Source organism: Pan paniscus, chromosome 1 (genome assembly GCF_029289425.2).
Source record: "Pan paniscus chromosome 1, NHGRI_mPanPan1-v2.0_pri, whole genome shotgun sequence".
NCBI lineage: Eukaryota > Metazoa > Chordata > Mammalia > Primates > Hominidae > Pan > Pan paniscus.
Window position 1 is genome coordinate 58,628,835 of NC_073249.2, and position 20,793 is coordinate 58,649,627.

A 20,793-nucleotide genomic window follows, 5' to 3' on the forward strand; every position below is an offset into this window, starting at 1 on the left:
TTGGATAATAGATCAAAATTAAAGTTAATATTTAAATCCAGTGACCAATTTCATCCATATTTGTATTATCCCATCTTCAGATGTCATGAAAATTTTCTTTGCATTTTATTATTTGCCTCCTAATTCTCCTAAATAAATTAACCAAGTAAAAACTCTAAATGTATATATAAACTAATAAAACAATGTTTATGGGTTTGTGGCATCCAAAGAGTGTAAGTGGTTCATAATGATAAATCACTACATTACATTCTTTCATAAAATATATTTTGTATATTAAAACAATTTATATACCCATATACATATTTAGAAACAAGGTCTTGCTCTGTCACCCATGCTGGAGTACAGTGGTTTGATCATTGCTCACTGAAGCCTTGAACTCCTGGGCTCAAGTCATCCTCCTACCTCAGCCTCCCGAGTTGCTGGGACTACAGTGGTATGCCACTGCACCTGGCATGCAGCTAATTTTTTGTAATTTTTTTTTTTTTTTTGTAGAAACAGCCTTAAAATATTGGTCAGCTTGATCTTGAACTCCTGGCCTCAAGCCATCTTCCCATCTCAGCCTCTCAAAGTGCTGGGACTACAGGCATGAGCCACTGCTGCCAGCCTGAACTGTATATTTTAAAGTGAATAAATAAATTTAAACTAAGATAGTAATTAAAATTGTACATAGAAAAATGGAAGTGGGTGCTTAAATCTTTAAGTCTGTACTCATAACACAACTTAGAGCATTTTGGGGGAAAGTTTCAATGCATAAACCTTACCATACTCACTCATTGATGAGATACATTTCTACCAATCTGCAGATAATTGCCATCTTATAACCATATTGTCAAAAATAAATTACATATATGTCTAGGTTATAGTGGTTTTCTGATTCAGATGAGACTCAGTATAATTGATTACTGATTTTATATAGGTTCCCAGGATTATAGTAAGTAAATCACTTGGAAAATCATGTACTAAAATAACAACAAAGTTTAACAAAGAAATATAAGTTAACATCAAGTACAACCAAAAAAAGTTGGAACAGCTATAATAATTTCAAGAGAAAAATTTTTTACATAAGAAATAGAATAAAAATAAAATGATTATACTTTTCCGGAGTGATACTGTTATCATCACAATTAATTGCTTTATTAAAGTTTTTCTTTTCTGAATTCCACAAAGTCCTCTGCAGATTTTTTACATCTTTTCACAATAATTATCCAATTTGTAAATATTCATTTCTCCAAAGTGAATTTCATATGTAACTAAATCAATACTGATACATTATTTTTATCTTAACAAAAGAGTTTTTAAGGTACCACTACAGTTAAGAGATAAGTGGAGAACATGAAAGCTGAGCATCCTTTGGGGTAGTTTATTTTAACACCCTTATTTTATGATAATGCTACCGAAAAAGGTTAAGTGTCTCAAATGATGCCAAAGAATTGGTGAATGTTTTGTTTCTAATCTTTAAAAAAGATATTATTTTTTAGAGTGGTTTTTGATTCACAGTAAAATTGAGAGGAAGGTACAGAGCGCCTGTACCTCCAGACATGCATAGCTTCTCCCATTATCAACACCCCCCACCAGAGTGTTACATTTGTTATAACTCATGAGCCAACATTGACACGTCATTGTTATTCAATGTCTATAGCACACATTGGGGTTCAATCTTGGTGTTGTGTATTGCATGGGTTTAGATAAATGTAAAATGACCTGTATCCATTATTACAGTATCATACGGAATAGTTTCATGCCCTAAAACTCCTGTCTTCTGCTTATTCATTCTTCCCTCCCACCTAACTACTGGCAAACACTATTTCTTTTTTTATTGTCCGTACAGTTTTGCCTTTTCCACAATGACATAGAATTAGAACTATACAGTATGTAAGCATTTTTAATTGGTTCCTTTCACTTAGTAGTAAGCATTTAAATTTCCTCCATGTTTTTTCATTTCTTCTTAGTAACAGCTTATCTTTCTTTATCTGTTTGCTTTTATTCCATATGTGTCATATGATTCTATTTTCTCTCCCCTAGCATATCATTTATATAGTTTTTTAACTCTTTAGTGGTTGCTCTAGAGTTTGAGAAACTAATTTACAACTAGCACAATTTCACTTTCACTTAAGAATATACTGTTTCATAGATAGTGTAATTACCTTATAATGAAAAGATAACAATAATTTATCCCTCATGCCCTTTGTATAATTGCTGTCATTCTTTCCACATATATGTAAGCATACATATTATATATATATATATATTTGATATATACGTAAGCATACGTAATTGAATATATTGTGGTTATTACTTTGAACAAAATGTTATCTGTTAAGTCAGTTGAAAATAAGAAAAATAAAAGTTTCAGTTTGGCTCATTTATTCCTTCTTTGATCCTTTTCCTTTCCTTATGTATGGCCAAGTTTCCGACCTATATTATTTTACTTCTCACTTAAGAATTTCTTTTTACATTTCTTGCAAGGCAGGTCTACTGACAGCACACTTTTTCAATTTTTATTTGTATAAAAAAAGCTTTTATTTCTCCTTCACTTTTAAAAGATAATTTTGTGGGGTACTAAATTCTAGGTTTAGTTTTTTTTTTTTTCTCAAAACTTTAAATATTTTACTCCACTCCTCCTCTGCATAGTTTCTGAGAAGTTGAATGTAATTCTTATATTTGCTTTTCTGTAGTTTGAAAATAATATAACTAGTTGTAAATTTTTTGGCATTTAACCTGGTTCTCTGCTGTTCTCTAAACTTCCTGATTCTGTGGTTTGATGGTTTGACATGAATCTGGAAAAATTCTGTCATCATTGTATTAAATACTTCATGTGTTTCTTTTCTTCTCATATCCCCATTAGATATATCTTACACCTCTATTATTTATTTAGTATTTGTCACTCAGTTCTTGGACATTTTATTCTCTCTTTTTTAATCTTTGTACTTTTTTCTTTTTTCTTTTGGAAGCTTCTATTCCATTATCCTCAAATGGGAGAGATTCTTTCCTCAGTTGTGTATAGTCTAATAAAGGCATTCTTCATTTTGGGTACCATGCTTGTCATCTCGAACATTTTTATTTCTTGGTTCCTTCTTTTTTATTAATTTATTTGTATTTGGTTCTTTGTTAATATTTTCATTTCTTTGCACGAATTGCTCATCTTTTCTTGCATGGTATGTACTTATTCTCATTATATCCTTTAGCATATTAATCATAGTTGCTTTAAATTACCAGTCTTATAATTCTGACATCCCTGCCATGCCTAGTTCTGATGCTTACTCTTTGTCTTCAAGCTGTGTTTTTGTTTGTTTGTTTTTTGCCTTTTGGTGTGCCTTGTCATTTTTCTTGATAGCTGTACGTGACGTACTGAATAAAAGGAACTGCTATATTTGATAGGTCTTCAGTAATGTGGTTGTAAGGTGATCTAGATGCAAAGCATTCTTTAGTCCTGTGATTTGTTCTCAGTCTTTTAGTGGAACTATGCCTGTGGACTATGAACTTCACATGTGCGTCTCAGTTTTCATCTGCCCCCTTAGGTGGGACAGGATGATAGAATGAGCTAGAGTTAAGTATTTTCCTTCTTCCACATGGAAAGCTAGAGGGGCTGGAGATATATTTTTTTTTTTCCCCAGGTCACTTAGGCTCTGATAAAACTTCAGCAGGTTAGGCTCCCTTAAATAGTTACTCCTGAGAGCAGGTCTTGCTAAGAAGAAAATGCTCTGGTGTATTTCAAAATAGTTCGTTTTTCTTTCTCCCTGACAAAAGCATGAAGAGATTTTTTTCCCCGGGAATTTACTGTGAGGCCCTGGTCAAACTCCTGGAGGTAAAATTCATGAAACTGTGGGAACTGCGTTGGCTGGGTTCCCTGGAATAACTCTCAGGCTTGTTCACAACTTAGCTTCCGGCAATTCATCAATTACAGCGCAGGTTTTCCTGTGCCAGCACTGATTCCGGCAGAGGTTTCAGCTCTTGAGTTTCTCCTCTGGTAGGTTGTGATTCTCTGTATCTACCTGTTTCTTCAGTGTTGGGGCAATAATTTGCCCTGTGACCTTAATTCTCTTATATACTTAAGAAGAGTTGTTGATTTTTCAGTTTGTTTAGCTTTTTAAGTGTTAGGATGGAGTGTCAATATCCAGGATGCTTACATTCACATCCAGAAAGTGGAAATCTTGTTTCTAATGTTGAAAGATTTTGTGTTGAATAAATAACTAGCACTTTATAGAAAAAATGTACTAAATAATTGCAATACAAGTTTTCTAGAACGAAGTAGCAAGGCCCATCTTTTTCTCCATGCAAATTGAAAACCACTGATGTGAAAACTGTTTTATGTTCAAACTTTGTACTTCTAATGTTTAATCATATTCACAGCAGGTTTGGTAATTGACACTTTAATGCTACATATTTGCATCCTGCATGATTATAGTAAATCCAATATATATTTCATTTTTCAAAGGCTAAGAGTCTCCAAATGATCAGAGATTAGAAAATTCAGTCTACTTTTGTGATATACTTCAGTATATACATGCTCAATTTGTTATTAAATAAAACTAGTACTGCTTATATTTTATACATGTATTAAATTTTAAGCAGCAAGTAAATAATGTAACAAAAATCAGGCATATTTTTATATTTTGAAAATATTTGTTATTTGGGTGTAATAAGTTGAATGCTTCATAAATTAAATTTGGAGGAGGTTGAGATGGTATATTTTCATTTACTCTTTTTTTGTTTGAGTCTTTGTAATTTACATAAAGGCCAGTATTTGTAAAAGTATTGTTCAAGGAAAATAAGCAAATGCATTCACCTGGGTAACAAATAACTGTTGGCAGTAAATACTGGTAACTATATAAGGATGTTGATACATTGGGTAGCATAAGGAATGTTGTCTTTATAAAATATTCTTATATTTCTGGGGAAATGCTTTTGTTTTTTATGTTGTATTTTAATTTTAGATGCGGAGGTTGAACTAGTGAACCTCATTGTTTGGTACACTGCTATTGGTTTATTTCAGTCTTTACTCTTGTTTAACTTTATGCCTTCATTCCTTCTGGCTATTTCGTTTTTTTTTTCTTTTTTTTCTTTTTTTATTTCTTTTTTCTTTTATTTTTTTCCTTCCTCCTAAAAGCAACCATTTTAATGGAATAAATCTATGCAAATAAATATGTGTGTATGGATGAAAACAAGGGTAATATTTCACTCAGACAAACGCATTTGGATAATTTGAAGGAAATTCAAAATGCCTTGCTAATTTTTTTTCAGATTGTGAGATAAATAAACCTATTTTATAATATTTATCCCACCATTTTTAGAAGCTTATTGGAAAATGGTATAATCTTTTTATGTGGGAACACTTTTTTATAGAATTATGAAATCCAGTGTATAAAATGGTGTCTTAGAATGGTGCTGTGTAATAAACTTTTCACAGATGATAGGAATCTCTATAATAAACAGTAGCTACTTGCCACATGTGGTTACAGAATACTCAGAGTCTGAATGGTTTGAATGAAACCTGAGTTTATAATTTGTTTAATTTCATTTGAACTTACACAGCCATAGTTGAATACTGCAGACTTAGAATGTGGGTTTTCTTAGATATACCCATGCATTTCTCAAATTTACTTTTTGAAGAGATGTCTTTTAGAGAAGGAAAGATATAATATAAAATATTAATTTAAATATCAGAAATTCTGCAGGATGTAATGTGCTGTGATATGAAACTAGTAAGAGGAAGAGTTTGAGGAGATAAATAGGTTGCTGATTTTCTATTAGAGTATACACAATAACAGACTTTCAATAAAACTTATTTTGTATACTTCTTCATATTCAATTAATATGTGAGTTGTTTGGTATTCTATTTGACTGAGAAAGCATTTACACATACACAGAGGCATTGACTACAAAATATACCTACAATATGCTTGAAATTTATTGAAAATTTTTATGTATTTGACTCAGAGAAAGACCAGTTCTACTTCCTATACAGAAAAGAATATGCATGTCTATGCAAACTATCAAATCCCATCAGATGTAATATTTTTATCTGCTACAAGAACCTGAAAAGTCTTTTCTGACTACTCTAAATCTTATGCCAAGATAACTAATTAGTAGAATTGCTTTAAATAAACATCAGTATGATTGGTTTTGAAAAACACAGTATCAACTAGGTAAAAAATAAGCTGAAAAACAAATTGGGCTTTTGTATTTTGGGGAAAATTATTAAAATATATTTAAGTGAGTTATTAATATATGGGAATCCCACTTTTCTAATACTTCCTATAAAATAGTATTTGTTATGCAAATATTTATCTTCCCTACCTATCTACCTTTTATTTACCTACCTCTCAGCTCAAAATATTTTTTAAATAATTTCAACTTTTTTTAGATCTGGGTGTACATATACAGGTTTGTTAGGTAGCTATATTGCATGAGGCTGAGGTTTAAGATATGGATGATCCCATCACCCAGGTAGTGAGCATAGTGCCCAATAGGTAGTTTTTCAGCCAATGCTTCCCTACCTATCTCCCTCATCTGGTAGACCCCATTGTCTGTTCTCTTTTTTGTGTCCATGTGCCCTCAATATTTAGCTCCCACTTAAAAGTGAGAACATGCAGTATTTGGTTTTCTGTTTTCATGTTAATTTGCTTAGGATAATGGCCATCTGATGCATCCATGCAGCTGCCTATGGGACATGATTTCTTTCTATAGTTGCATAGTATTTTATGGTATATGTATATTTTATTTATCCAATCCACCATTGATGGGCACCTAGGTTGATTTCATGTCTTTGCTATTGTGAATAGTGCAGTGATAAACATAAGCGTACATGTATTTTTGTACAATGATTTATTTTAATTTGAGTATATACCCAGTAATGGGAATGCTGGGTTGAATGGATAGTTCTGTTTTAAGTTCTTTGAGAAATCTCCAAACTGCTTTCCACAGAGGCTGAACCAATTTATATTCACATCAACAGTGTATAAGCATTCCCTTTTCTCCAGAGATCTGCCAGCATTTGTTGTTTTTTGACTTTTTAATAATAGCCTTTCTGAACTGATGTGAGATATCTCATTGTAGTTTAAACTTCTATTTTCTGATGATTAGTGATGATGAGCATTTATGCATGTTTCTGGGCCACTTGTATGCCTTCTTTTGAGAAGTATCTGTTCATATCCTTTGCACATTTTTTTATAAAGTTACTTCTTTTATGCTTGTTGATTTGTTTAATTCTTTATAGATTTTAGCTATTAGAAGTTTATTGGATGCATAGTTTGCAAAATATTTTCTCCCATTCTGTAGGTTGTCTGTTTACTCTGTTGATACTTTCTTTTGCTGTACAGGAGATCTTTAGTTTAATTGGGTCCCATTTGTCAATTTTTGGTTTTATTGCAATTGCTTCTGAGAACTCAGTCATAAATTATTTGCCAAGTGCAATGTCCAGAAGTGGTTTTTCATCTAAATTTTTTTATAGTTTGAGGACTTACCTTTAAATCTTTATCCATCTTGAGTTAATTTTTGTGTATGGTGAAGGTAGTGGTCCAATTTCATTCTTCTGTAGACAACTAGCCAGTTATCCCAGCACCATTTGTTGAATAGGGATTACTTTCTCTATTGTTTGTTTTTGTCAACCTTGTTGAAGATCAAATTGTTGTAGGTGGGCAGCCTTATTTCTGCATTCTGTGTTTTGTTCCATTGGTCTATGTGTCTGTTTTTGTACCAGCACCATCTTGTTTTGATTACCGTAGCCTTACAGGATAGTGTGATGCCTCCAGGTGTGTTCTTTTTGCTTAGAATTTCTTTGGCTATTTGAGCACTTTTTTGGTTCCAAATGAACTTTAGAATAGTTTTCCAATTCCATAGAAAAATAACGTTGGTTGTTTAATAGACATACCATTGAATCTATACATTGCTCTGGGCAGTATGGCCATTTAACGATATTGATTCTTCCAATCCATAAACATGCAGTGGTTTTCCATATACTTGCGTTGACTTTGATTTCTTTTAGCAGTGTTTTGTAGCTCTCCCTGCAGAGTTTTTTTTTAATTCTTTGGTTTGAATTATTCCTAAGTATTACATTTTTTTTGCAGATATTGTAAATGAGATTGTGTTTCTTATTTGACTCTCAGCTAGAATGTTATTAGTGTATAGAAAATGCTACTGATATTTATACCTTGACCTTGTACCCTGAAATTTCACTGAAGTCATTTATCCATTTTAGAAACCCTTAGGGAGAGTCTTTAGGGCTTTCTAGATACAGAATCATGTCATCAGCAAAGAGAGAGAATTTAACTTCTTTTTTCATATTTAGAAGGCTTTTATTTTTTTCTCTTGCCTGACTGCTCTGGCTAGCACTACCAGTAGTATGCTGAATAGGATTAGTGAGAGTGGGTATCCTTTTCTTGTCTCAGTCCTTACATGGAAGAGTTCCAGCTTTTGCTCATTCAGTATGATATTGGATGTGTGTTTATCATAAAGAGCTATTATTTTGAGGTATGTTTCTTAGATGTCTAGTTTTTGAGGGTTTTTGTCATGAAGAGATGTTATATTTTTATCAAAAGCTTTCTCTAAATCTGTTGAGATGATCATATAGTTTTTATTTTTAACTCTTTTTTGTGGTGAATCACAGTTATTGATTTGTATATGTTGAATCAACCTGGCATCTCAGGTATAAAGCCTACTTGATCAATCTGAATTAAATTTTTGATGTGCTGGTGGATTCAGTCTGCTAGTATTTTTTTAGGCTTTTTCATGTATGTTCATTGATATAGGCCTGAAGTTTTCTTTTATCTTTGTGTTTCTGCCTGGTTTCGATATTAGACTAGTGCTGACTTCATAGATTCAGGTAGGGAGAAGTCCCTCCTCCTAGATTTTTTGGAATAGTTTCAGTAGGATTGGTACCAATTCTTTGTATATTTGGTAGAATTTGGCTGTTAATTCCCAGGCTTTTCTTGGTAGGATTTTTATTATTCTCCCAGTTTTGAAACTTGATATTGGTCTTTGTTTTAATTTGTTCCTGATTCAATATTGGGAGTTTGTGTGTTTCCAGCAGTTTATCCATTTCCTCCAGATTTTCTAGTTTGTTTGCATAGAGGTGTTTATAATAGCCTCTGAGGATCTTTTGTATTTCTGTGGGATCAGTTATGATGTCTTTTTTGTCATTTCTGATTGTGCTTATTTGGATTTATTATTTTTTTCTTTGTTAATTTAGCTAGCAGTCTGTGAATCTTGTTTGTCCTTTCAAATAACCACTTTTTGGTTTCATTGATCTTTTGTATGGACTTTTTAATTTCAATTTTGTTTCTTCTGATAGCTTCAGGGTTGGTTTGTTATTTTTTTCTGGTTTCTCTAGGTGTGATGTTAGATTGTTAATTTGAGATTTTTTCCACTTCTTACTGAAGGTGTTTAGCACTGTAAATTTTCCTCTTAACACTCCTTTAGCTGCATTCCAAAGATTTTCATAAAATTTATCTCTATATTCATTAATTTCAAAGAACCTTTTTATTTCTGCTATAATTTTGTTGCTCACTAAAAAAAAATTCAGAAGCAAGAACTTAGATTTCCATGTATTTTTGCAATTTTGAGATATCTTCTTGGTATTTATTTCTACTTTTATTGCACAGTTTTCCAAAAATATCCTTGATATGATTTTGATTTTTTTGAATTTAATGAGACTTGCTTTATGACCAAACATGTGGTCTGTCTTACAGTATGAGTATGTTCCATGTGCAAATGGGTAGAATGTATAGTCTGTGGTTGTGTGGAGTATTTGCTAGAGGGCTTAGATTCAATTGATTGAATGTTAAATTTAAGTTGAGAATTTCTTTGTTATTTTTCTGACTCAGTGATCTGTTTAATGCTGTCAGTTGGGTGCTGAAGTCCCCTACTATGACTGTGTAGCTGTCTAAGTCTTTCTGTAGGTAAAGAATAACTTTCATGAATCTGGGTGATGAATGTTGGGTGTGTATATATTTAGGATAGTTAAGACATCTTGTGAATTGAACCCTTTATTAGTATGTAATATTCTTCCCTGCCCTTCTTGATTGTTGTTGATTGAAAGTCTGTTTTACCTGATAATAGAATAAGAACTCTTGCTCATTTTTGTTTTTGGTTTCCATGGTAGATCTCTCTCCATCCCTTTTTTTGAGCCTATGGATATTGTTACATGTCAGATGGGTATCCTGAAGACAACAGACAATTGAGTCTTATCTTTTTATCTAGATTGCCACTCTATGCCATTTAACTGGGGCATTTAGGCCATTTACCTTCAGGATTGATGTTGATATATGAGATTTTGATCCTGTTATCTTGTTGTTAGCTGGTTGTTTTGTCAATTGGATAGTGTAGTTATTTTATAGTGTCCGTTTTTGTTATAGCAGGTATCATTCTTTTGTTTCCATGTTTGGTACTCCCTTAACAACCTCTTATAAGGCTGGTCTAGTGGTAATGAATTCCCTTAATATATGCTTGTCTGGAAGACATTTTATTTTGTCTTCACTTATTAATCTTAGTTTGGCAGAATATGAAAATTATTGGTTAGATTATTTTTTCTTTAAGAGTGCTGAAAACAGAGCCCTAATCTCCCTCCTCTGGCTTGTAGGTCTTCTGCTGAGAGGTCTGCTGCTAGCCTGATGGTGTCCCTTTGTAGGTGACCTGATTCCTCTCTCTAGTTGCCTTTGATTTTTTCTTTCATGTTGATTTTTGTGAATCTGATCACTCTGTACCTTCAGGATGGTCTTCTTATATTGTTTCTCACAGGGGTTCTCTGTATTTCTTGAATTTTCATGACAAACTCTCGAGTGAGATTGGAAAAATTTCCATGGATTATAGTCTCAAAAGCATTTCTCAAGTTAATTACCCTCTCTCCTTCTCTCTCTGGAATGCCAATGAGTTGTAGATTTTGTCTCTTTACATAATCCCATATTTGTGAGAGGTTTTATTTCTTCTTAAATTCTTTTAAAAATGTTTTGTCTTACCAAGTTGATTTGAAGAACTAGTCTTCAAGCTCTGAGATCTTTTCTTCACTTTGGTCTATTCTCCTGTTAATGCTTCTGACTGTATTATGAATTTCCTGTAGTTAATATTTCAATCCAGAAGTTCAGTTTGGGCCTTTCATAAAATGGCTATTTCACCTTTCAGCTCTAGGATCATTTTAGTGGATTCCTTGGATAACTTGGATTGTGTTTCGAATTTTTACTGAATTTTTATTAGCTTCTTTGACACCTAGATTCTGAATTCTTTGTCATTTCAATCATTTCAATCTGGTTAAGCACCATTGCTGGGAAGCTGGTACACTTGTTCGGAGGTAAAGAGACATTTGACTTTTTGAATTGTCAGCATTCTTGTGCTGATCCCTTTTCATCTGAGAGGACTAGTGGTCCTTTTCCTGTGATGTAAGTCAAATATAGTCAGTTGGCTTCATTTTTGTGTGCTTTCAGTGGGCCAAAGCTCTGTAGAGAATTTTCTTGTAACTGGATTCTTGACCTGGTTTAAACAGGTGATTATTTATTGGCTGAATTTTTTGTTGCAATTTGGGATGCAGTCCAGGAGATGGCGCTTAAGTGTAATAATGGCCGGCAGATAGGCTCTTACATTGCCTCATGGCTCTTTTGTATTTCTTTATTTTATTTTTATTTTTTATTTTTATTTTATTTTATTTTATTTTATTTTATTTTTTTTGAGACGGAGTCTCTCTGTCTCCCAGGCTAGACTGCAGTGGCGCGATCTTGGTTCACTGCAAGCTCCACCCCCCGGGTTCACGCCATTCTCCTGCCTCAGCCTCCCGAGTAGGAGTAGCTGAGACTACAAGCGCCCGCCACCACGCCCAGCTAATTTATTTTTATTTTTTTAATTTTTTTTTATTTTTAGTAGAAACGGGGTTTCACCGTGTTCGCCAGGATGGTCTCGATCTCCTGACCTTGTGATCTGCCCGCCTCAGCCTCCCAAAGTGCTGGGATTACAGGCGTGACTCTTTTGTATTTCAGAGCATTAGCGACAGTGTTCTGTGGTGGTGGTTGGGGGGCTCTGACCCCCCACCAGGTCTGCTCCTGGACCTTGGAGGAGCCCCCTCCAATCACTGGCACTGCACCCACATTTCCTTTGTTAGCCGTTCCAGGCCATGAGGCTCCCTTTAGCAGAAGCCAACTGGCGAACAGGCTATAACCTTCCTAGAGCAGCCCTGTGGAGGGAGGCATACCCTGCTCCTGCACCTGCCCATTTCACCCTTCTCAGTGTTCAGAAAGTGGGAGCTTCTCCTCAACTTGAGCATTGGCAACAGATCTCCACTTGGCACTCCTGAGCCACCTGCTACAGCCCTTGGGCGTTGGGACCAGCACACCAGATCCACCTTCCAGTCCTTTGGGGTTGGACCCTGGCTGCACTGTGGGATCTGAAGTGCTCCTCAGCTGCTGCCAACAAAGCACCCACGCTGTGCAGTGGTGGTTGTGCTGTGCACATGCTCCTGTGGGAGCGGCCAGGCAGTAGTCTTGGGAGGGGCTGGCAGTCAGGAGGGCCTGAAGAACAGACGTGTCCCTGTCCCACTGGAAAGTCGTCCCTGCTGTCTTTTGGTCTGACAGTCAGTGGGGTTGGAGCTGTTCAGGAAGATGGGGAGCCTTGGGGGATAGGCATCTTTGGCCACATTCCACTGTAACTTCCCCATGCACAAAAGCCCCTGGGCTCCATGAAACTTGGAACTCTGCCTCTGCCTCCCATCCAGGCAGATCCCCTAGCCAGTTGAAATATCTTGGGAGGGCATGGAATTTCCTATAGCTAGAGTCCCAGAGATCTGTGGTGAGAGTGGGCTGCCCTGCCATCCCTTCTCTCACTGTTTCCCTAGGGTCAGGGCTGGGAACTAGCCCTGACGTTTAGCAACGCCATGCAGAGTTCCTGGCTTCCTCCCTCTTCAGCCTCGGCTTCTGTATGGACTCTCAGTTTTTCACTCTGAAGATCTGTTCAAAGTATGTTGATTTACTCGATATTTGTGTTTCTCTCCGTGAGAGCAGCACTTCCTGGCTGGGTCTAGTTGGCTATTTTGTCTCTTTCCCTAACAATATTTTTTGGAGCATCTGAGTGAGTCCTTGAAACAATGTTAAAAGCACTTTCTCTAAGCAAATCACCTACGAGAAGTTCTCATAGCTGAGGATGGGGTTGGGAGAAGGCAGAGAGACTATATTTACTTGATTAAAGTCAGAGTACCAGGAATTTATTCCCTTTTTTGAGTACCAAAAGCATTAATTCATCATTTCTTCATGTAACTAACATCCCTTGACTGAGAATATATTAAATAAGATAAATTGCCATAGATATTAGGCGATATAATTAAGGGAGCTTTGGTCTTTGCCTTAAGGAGTTCAACCTACTAGAGAATATTACTATAAAAATGGATGAAAGATCAGGCAATGCACATAGACACCATGTGTGCAGTGGTGGCTAGTAGACAGAGTGATGAGCTCTGCTCATTAGAGCAGGATGGGAGTGGTGAGGAGAAAGAGACTAATTGAAGTGGTGCTTGAGAACTGAGTAAAAATAGTTAAATTGACTAATAATATTACAAGTAGAGGAAAATGTTTTGTAAAAGACATCTTGAATGTACAGTGTTGTGTTTAATGATCTGTCCATAGGTCACAATGAAAAGCATAAAAAAAGAAAGGAATAGGTGGGTGATACTTGAAGGTAATCACTCTGAAGTGACTAGTTGTAGCAGTTACGATGACATGTTAAAGGTTTCTGAGTGTTCTCTTCAAATGATATGAACCCATTGGGTAATTTTAATCAAATTATTATTTTATGAGACATGGGTTCTGGAAATATTGTTCTTGGTGGTTTTATGGATGGTGAGAATGAGGGCTTTGTTAGGTCCTGTGGGAGGAACGAATGGCCAGTTGGGAATAAAATCATTGTGGTGGCAGGAACAAGAGTATAAGGAGTCTAAATTAAAGCATTAGCAATGTTGTGGTGGACGGATGCAGTCAACAATAACAAAAACATCAATTCATAATATTCTCGTGTCTCTCTCACTCTCTTTCTCCCCTTCTCTTTCCAAAACATTACAGAAAAACCCAGCAGGATTATTGACTTTTAAAAAGTTGCCATTATTTTGAATTCCTTCCACTGTCTTATATAGGTAGAACAATAAGGATTTCGACATAAACACAATTTTCAAGAATCTCTTATATTAGTTCATTAACTATAATGCTACAAAAATTCTATTAAGTTATAAACATCCCAACAGTAATTGGACTTTCCTTTCAAATTTCAATTAATTTTTGCAATTGCATGTTTAATCTATTTCTATCAAGGTGATATCTACTATCTTGTTCAGCTCAGTAAAAAGACCACTGCACATCATCAGGGTAGCCAAATTATATTTTGCCACGATTTCTTAGTAGTTCTAGAAAACATCCTATTAATTTGTTATACTTGATATTAACATCTGTATAATTATGATTGCCACAATTTCCCAAAATGGGTTTCCACAATGTGTCAGATAACATCTTTCTGATTTTCTGGAGCTATATTTCCTTCTTTATTCCTTATTTTTTTCTTTATAGCTATTAACTAAGAAAATCCATTTGTCATTATGTGTATCAGTATAGTAAAACTATAAAAAGTTGCTTCCTCCTTATTACTAGATAAGAAATATTATCTGCCTGGCATGATGGTACACACCTGTTATCCCAGCTACTCTGGAGGCTGAGATGGGAGGATCATTTTAGTTGAGGAGTTTGAGATCAGCGTGGACAACATAGCAAGACCCTGTCTCAAAAAAAAAAAAATAAAAGAGGAAAGAGACAAAGGAAGATGAAAGAAAGAAAAAGAAAGGAAGGAAGGAAGGAAGGGCTGGGTGTGGTTGCTCATGCCTGTAATCCCAGCACTTTGGGAGGCCGAGGTGGGTGGATCACAAGGTCAGGAGATCGAGACCATCCTGGCTAACACAGTGAAACCCCATCTCTATTAAAAATACAAAAAATTAGCCGGGTGTGGTGGTGGGCGCCTGTAGTCCTAGCTACTCGGGAGGCTGAGGCAGGAGAATGGTGTGAACCTGGGAGGCGGAGCTTGCAGTGAGCCCGAGATCCCACCACTACCCTCCAGCCTGGGGGACACAGCAAGACTCCATCTCAAAAACAAAAAAAAAAAAAAAAAAGAAAGAAAGAAAAGAAGAAAGACATAAAGAAAGAGAAAGAAAGAAAGAAAGAAAAAAGAAAAGAAAGAAAAGAGAAGAAAGAAAGAGAAGGAAGGAAGGAAGGTTCTTTATGTTCTAAATTAAATGGATTAAATGGAAATTACTTTTTTAAAATCCGAGTTCCTTCTAAACAATCTTAAATTGTGCATTTGCTTTTACCAATTTCTGCTCTCCAAAGTCTGTAGGAAGGAACTGGCATTTATTTGTACTTCAAAAACATATCACACACTGATATGGTTTGGCTGTGTCCCCACTCAGATCCCATCTTGAATTGTAGCTCCCATAATTCCCTCAAGTTGTGGGAAGGAACTGGTTGGAGATAATTGAATCATGGAGGGCGTTCCCCTAAACTGTTCTTATGGTAGTGAATAAGTCTGATGAGATTTGATGGTTTTATAAGGGGAATCTCCTTTTTCTTTGCTCTAATTCTCTTTTCTTGTCTGCCACCATGTGACACATGCCTCTTGCCTTCTGCCATGATTATGAGGCCTCCCTAGCCACATGGAACTGTGAGTCCATTAAACCTCTTTCCTTTTTTAATTGCCAAGTCTCAGGTATGTCTTTATCAACAATGTAAGCATGGACTAATACAGTCACTGAACAGTTAAATCTAAGAATAACAGGTTCAGGTTTATGTCCCTGAAATACCTTTAAAGTCCCTGTGTGAAGTGAGTGGTCATTTATTAAGAGACTATTGCAGAATCCATCCAGAAACCATACATATTGTCTTTATTTTGCAGATATCAAAACTAAATTAGAGCACTAAAACAACTAGACCTAATGACAAGTTTAGTCACTGTCAAAGAATTCCTGCCTGAATCTAAATTCAGTGCATTTTCCATTACACTCCAGTGCTATCACTTGGTATATATCTGTTGGTTTCAGTCAGGATGTGGAAGATTTATGGTTACACTGATTTGAAGTGTAGATCACTCAAAAGCACCTTATATTTGGGGTAGTTTATGGGTTTTTTTTTCTATCCAATTTCATTCTTGATGGAAAATATTTAACAAGGAAAAGCAAAAAGCAAAATATAATATCTTAAATATATTCAAACTGGGAATAGATAACTTGACAAGTAAAAATTAGCAGATGAAATGTTTAAAGTTAAATTATAGCACAAGATAAAATGATTAGTGTTGTGATTTGGTAAGCATTTCATTTGGCCAATGCTCTTTAAATAGGGAACAGTTCCCAGTAAGGTGAGAGCTCAAGTGATATTGGAAAAAAGTATATTGAGAAATTATTAGGTGACAGTATTAAAAGATGGGTTTCAAAGTGAGTAGAGTTTAACATTAGTTTAGTAATAAATTTTTAAAGATTTGACATGCCAAAATGTTCTCTTATTAAGAATAGAATACTAGATTCCCAGAAACTTGAGGGAACATTTTGGTCATAGTATGACTAATCAGGTTCACATCTGTAATTCATCTTTTACTGTTAATTAGTTTTATATTTCAGTGATAGAGAAATCTCTTCCTAAAGTCAACCCATTATATTTTGAGGGCAATTCTAATATGATCCAAGGGCAATCAGTCAAAATCTTTTTTCCTTCTATCTTCCACATCTTGATTTCAATTCTACCCACTAAGTAAACGAATACTTACTTCAAACTTGTATCCACAATTTAAAAACTCATCAAAATTTAGGAGCTTCAGGGATGCTGAAAACATCCTAATCCTAATAATTATGAAACATTTTATCATGTACCTTCCAAATTATTTTTTTCTCCAGGTTAAAAATCCTCAAATCCTTCAACTATTTAGTGTTTTCAAACTCTTTCCCATTCTAGACAAATTACTCTGAATATATTTTAGTTTTTCTGTAATGCTCTGCTTCATCCAGAATTCAAAACAATGCCTATGGATTTCCATATTCTCAGAAGGGTAAACCAATTTTCTTCCTAGTTACACTATCTAGATCTTCATATAAAGCATTGCATTTACCTGTTGATTTACATAGACACCACTCTCAAGTTCCAATCAGAGTTAGCTACAAGAGTTCAACTGATAAAAAACAGTCAAGTTACCAGATAACATTAACAGATCCAAATTGTATAGTAGTTGTAATTAGAAAGAGGAAGAATACAAGAGTAATATTAGGAACTCTAAATTGTAATTTAGTATAACTTTGTTTCACCCTAAACTCAGTCACATATTATGATGTGATATTGGAGAAGTTCCTCAATTTTTGAGCTTCTGTAAAATGAGGTTTAGCAAGATGAGAGATTCTCACTCAGATGAACACTGGAGAACCACTGTGGGTAATAAAACATATTACTAAAACAAATATGTTGTGCATGTGAAGTGTGGAACAGTAGGTGGAAATGTTTGAAAACACTGAACTAGATAATCTCTGAACTCTTAATAATCCTTGGCTTTTATTGACTATTTTGTTTCCCAACTTCTTTGGATACAGCATTTTTCAACGTATGTTCCATAGAACACCAGGATCTCCCTATATCTGCATATGCTTTTTAAAATTTCTAATGTTAATATAATTTTATGAAATTCTACATACTACACCCACCTCTTGGAATTTAGGTGATATGTGTAAAGAAGCCTATTGAAATTAACCACTGCTACTATTTTTCAAGAGTGCTCTTTATCATAGATCTATTTACATTGTCATCCTATTTATTTATTTTATTTCTGCTACTCCGTTTATTTATTTATTACATCCGTGTTATAAACATTGAATTTTGTTGTCATCTATACATCCTCAGAAAACACAGGATTAAACAAAGATTATATGCCAATATTATTGTAAATAAACAACTTCAATGCTCTGGGTGTAGAAAATATACATAAAATCAAAAAATACATATTTTCTATATTTACAAACACAATGGAATATTGTATATTAAAGATATATAATAGATACAAATACTATACTATTTGCTTTTACCAATTTCTGCTCTCCAAATTTCTCTAGGAAGGAACTGGCATTTATTTGGTATTTCATATGATACTTCATTTGAATATTGAAACAATATGTATAGTCTTTATTTTGCAGATCTCAAAACTAAATTTAGAGCACTGAAACAACTAGACACAATGACAAGTTTAGTCACCACCAAAGAATATCTGCCTGAATCTAAATCTCTTATTTATATTTTATTTGTATCTATACTAAACAAAGCACCAGGCGGGGTCGGCTAAGTGTCTCTTATTTATGTTTTATTTGTATCTATACTACACAAAGCACCAGGTGGGGTCTGCTAAGTGTCAAATAGATGAGAGATAGAACAAAAGAGATAATTTTAAGAAGCATATATATGTATATATTTATCAAGAATATATATACTCTCCATATATATGTTGATATATATAATATATACATGTATTATATATATGCTGCATATGTGTGTGTGTGTGTGTGTGTATATATATATATATGTGTATATATATATATATATATATATATATATATATATATATACACACAGCTTAAGGAAGACTTTAGGTATATGATAGTACTTGAACCTCAAAGGAATAAGACAGTTATTATGAAGGCATTCTAAGTGAAACAAATCGGATAAGAAAAGAAAATTCAGTGACAGTTTGACTTCCTCTATACTGACTTGGATGTCCTTTCTTTCTTTCTCTTACCTGATTGCTCTGGCTGCAACCTCTGCCTCCTGGACTCAAGTGATTCTCCTGCCTCAGCCTCCCATGTAGCTTGGATTACAGGCATGTGCCACTGCACCCGATTAATTTTGGTATTTTTAGTAGAGATGAAGTTTCACCATGTTAACCGGGTTGGTCTTGAACTCCTGATCTCAGGTGATCTGCCTGCCTCAGCCTCCCATGTAGCTGGGATTACAGGCATGTGCCACTGCACCCGATTAATTTTGGTATTTTTAGTAGAGACAAAGTTTCACCATGTTAACCAGGTTGGTCTTGAACTCCTGACCTCAGGTGATCTGCCTGCCTTGGCCTCCCAAAGTGCTGAAGCTACAGGCATGAGCCACTGTACTTGGCCCCTAAATATTTTTTGAAATGATATTGTTTTACTATCAAAACCTGTTCTTGATTTTATTCCCCCACATTCTCAGGGAATTTTGCCGTAACTTATATTTCTTCAAACTTCACCTCATAATATTTCCTCTCTACTGATTATATTTTACCAGCACTTAAAATTCTCATGTCTTGATCACTTTAAAATACTCTCCTTTGTGTTCTGTCACTTTTAAATTCTTTTTCCATTTTTTTCATTCAATAACAAATTTCCAGGAATAAATTGTTCACAACTGCTTATATATATATTTTTTACTTCATACTCTATTCCCAGCTATTTTCTGGTCTATACCCAAACACTTTACTAAGGTTGCTCATTCTGAGCTCACCATTAGATAATCTAATAAACTTGAAACTTCTAAGTTTCAAGCAAATACTATGAAATCTTTAAATGACTTCCTTTTTAGAATGACTCCCTCTTCATATCTTCCAAGACACCACCCTTTCTAAGTTTGCCCTTTCTATCTTTGGCTGGTTTTTCTCAGTCTTTTCTGCTGACTTCTTCAGAATGTAGGCAATTTACAGAATTTTGTCTCAGGTGTCTTCTTCATCCATACAAAGTGATCTCATATGTTCAACAGTTTTAATTAACCTATAGGTATGCAACATTTGATCTATTTTTCCAGTCTTCTTTTTTTGAGTTATGATATTTTTAGCTACATAATAATGTATATTTTCACCTGAATATCTGCAAGCATCTCAAATTTGGAATGTCTAAAATATATACATGATATATTTCCCAGCATCTTCTCTTTTAGTTCTGTATACTCATAAAATGGCAATACTCATTACGCATTTGCTCAAACTTGAAATCTGAGAGTCGTTTGTGTTGCCTCCTACTTCTATTGAATCTGTAAGTACATTTATTTCAACCTTTATTTAAACACCTTTTCACCCTCACTTCACTATCCTAATACAGTCGTCTATTTTCTGGATTATAGTAACATACTTCTATCTGGATAAATGAAATCCATTCTTCTTTACTCCTAGTCTAGTCTTCAAATTGTACCTTGACTTATCCTTTTTTAAAATGGATATAGTATTATATAATTTCCCTTTATCAAGTTCTTCAGAAGCTTCTTCTTTGTTAAAGTTTTAAAAAATTTCTAATATTGCTTGCAATGCTCTGAATGATCTGATCTCTGCTCACTAATCCGTTTTTATCTCCTGTCAGGTAGAAAACTGCCTCACACATTTATGATCATTTTTAAAATGAGTGCATGTTCCCAGCTAGTGAGATTTTAGTAATTTTATTCAAAGGAGTTTGGATCATTTCTGGAATGAATACTTTTTAAAATTTTAGTCATTGAAAATAAGTTCAGCACGGATATCTAAGAAATGACTTCATTTAAAAAAAAGTCACCTCAGCATGACATTTCTCTAAGATGGAATATAATAATTTAGCTAACTTATGACAGATTTTTTTTAAAGATATTCATCACTATAAAGGACATACTAAACATGTCCTTGTTTCCAAGAAAGCTCTCTATTTAGATTCAAACTTCTAACATCAGTCACATTCAAAAGGAACTCAAAACTTGTTCTAAAATAAATTCAATCATGGAGAGAAGGGAATGGTAGAATTGCTTAACTGGTTAATATATACTTGGAAATTTC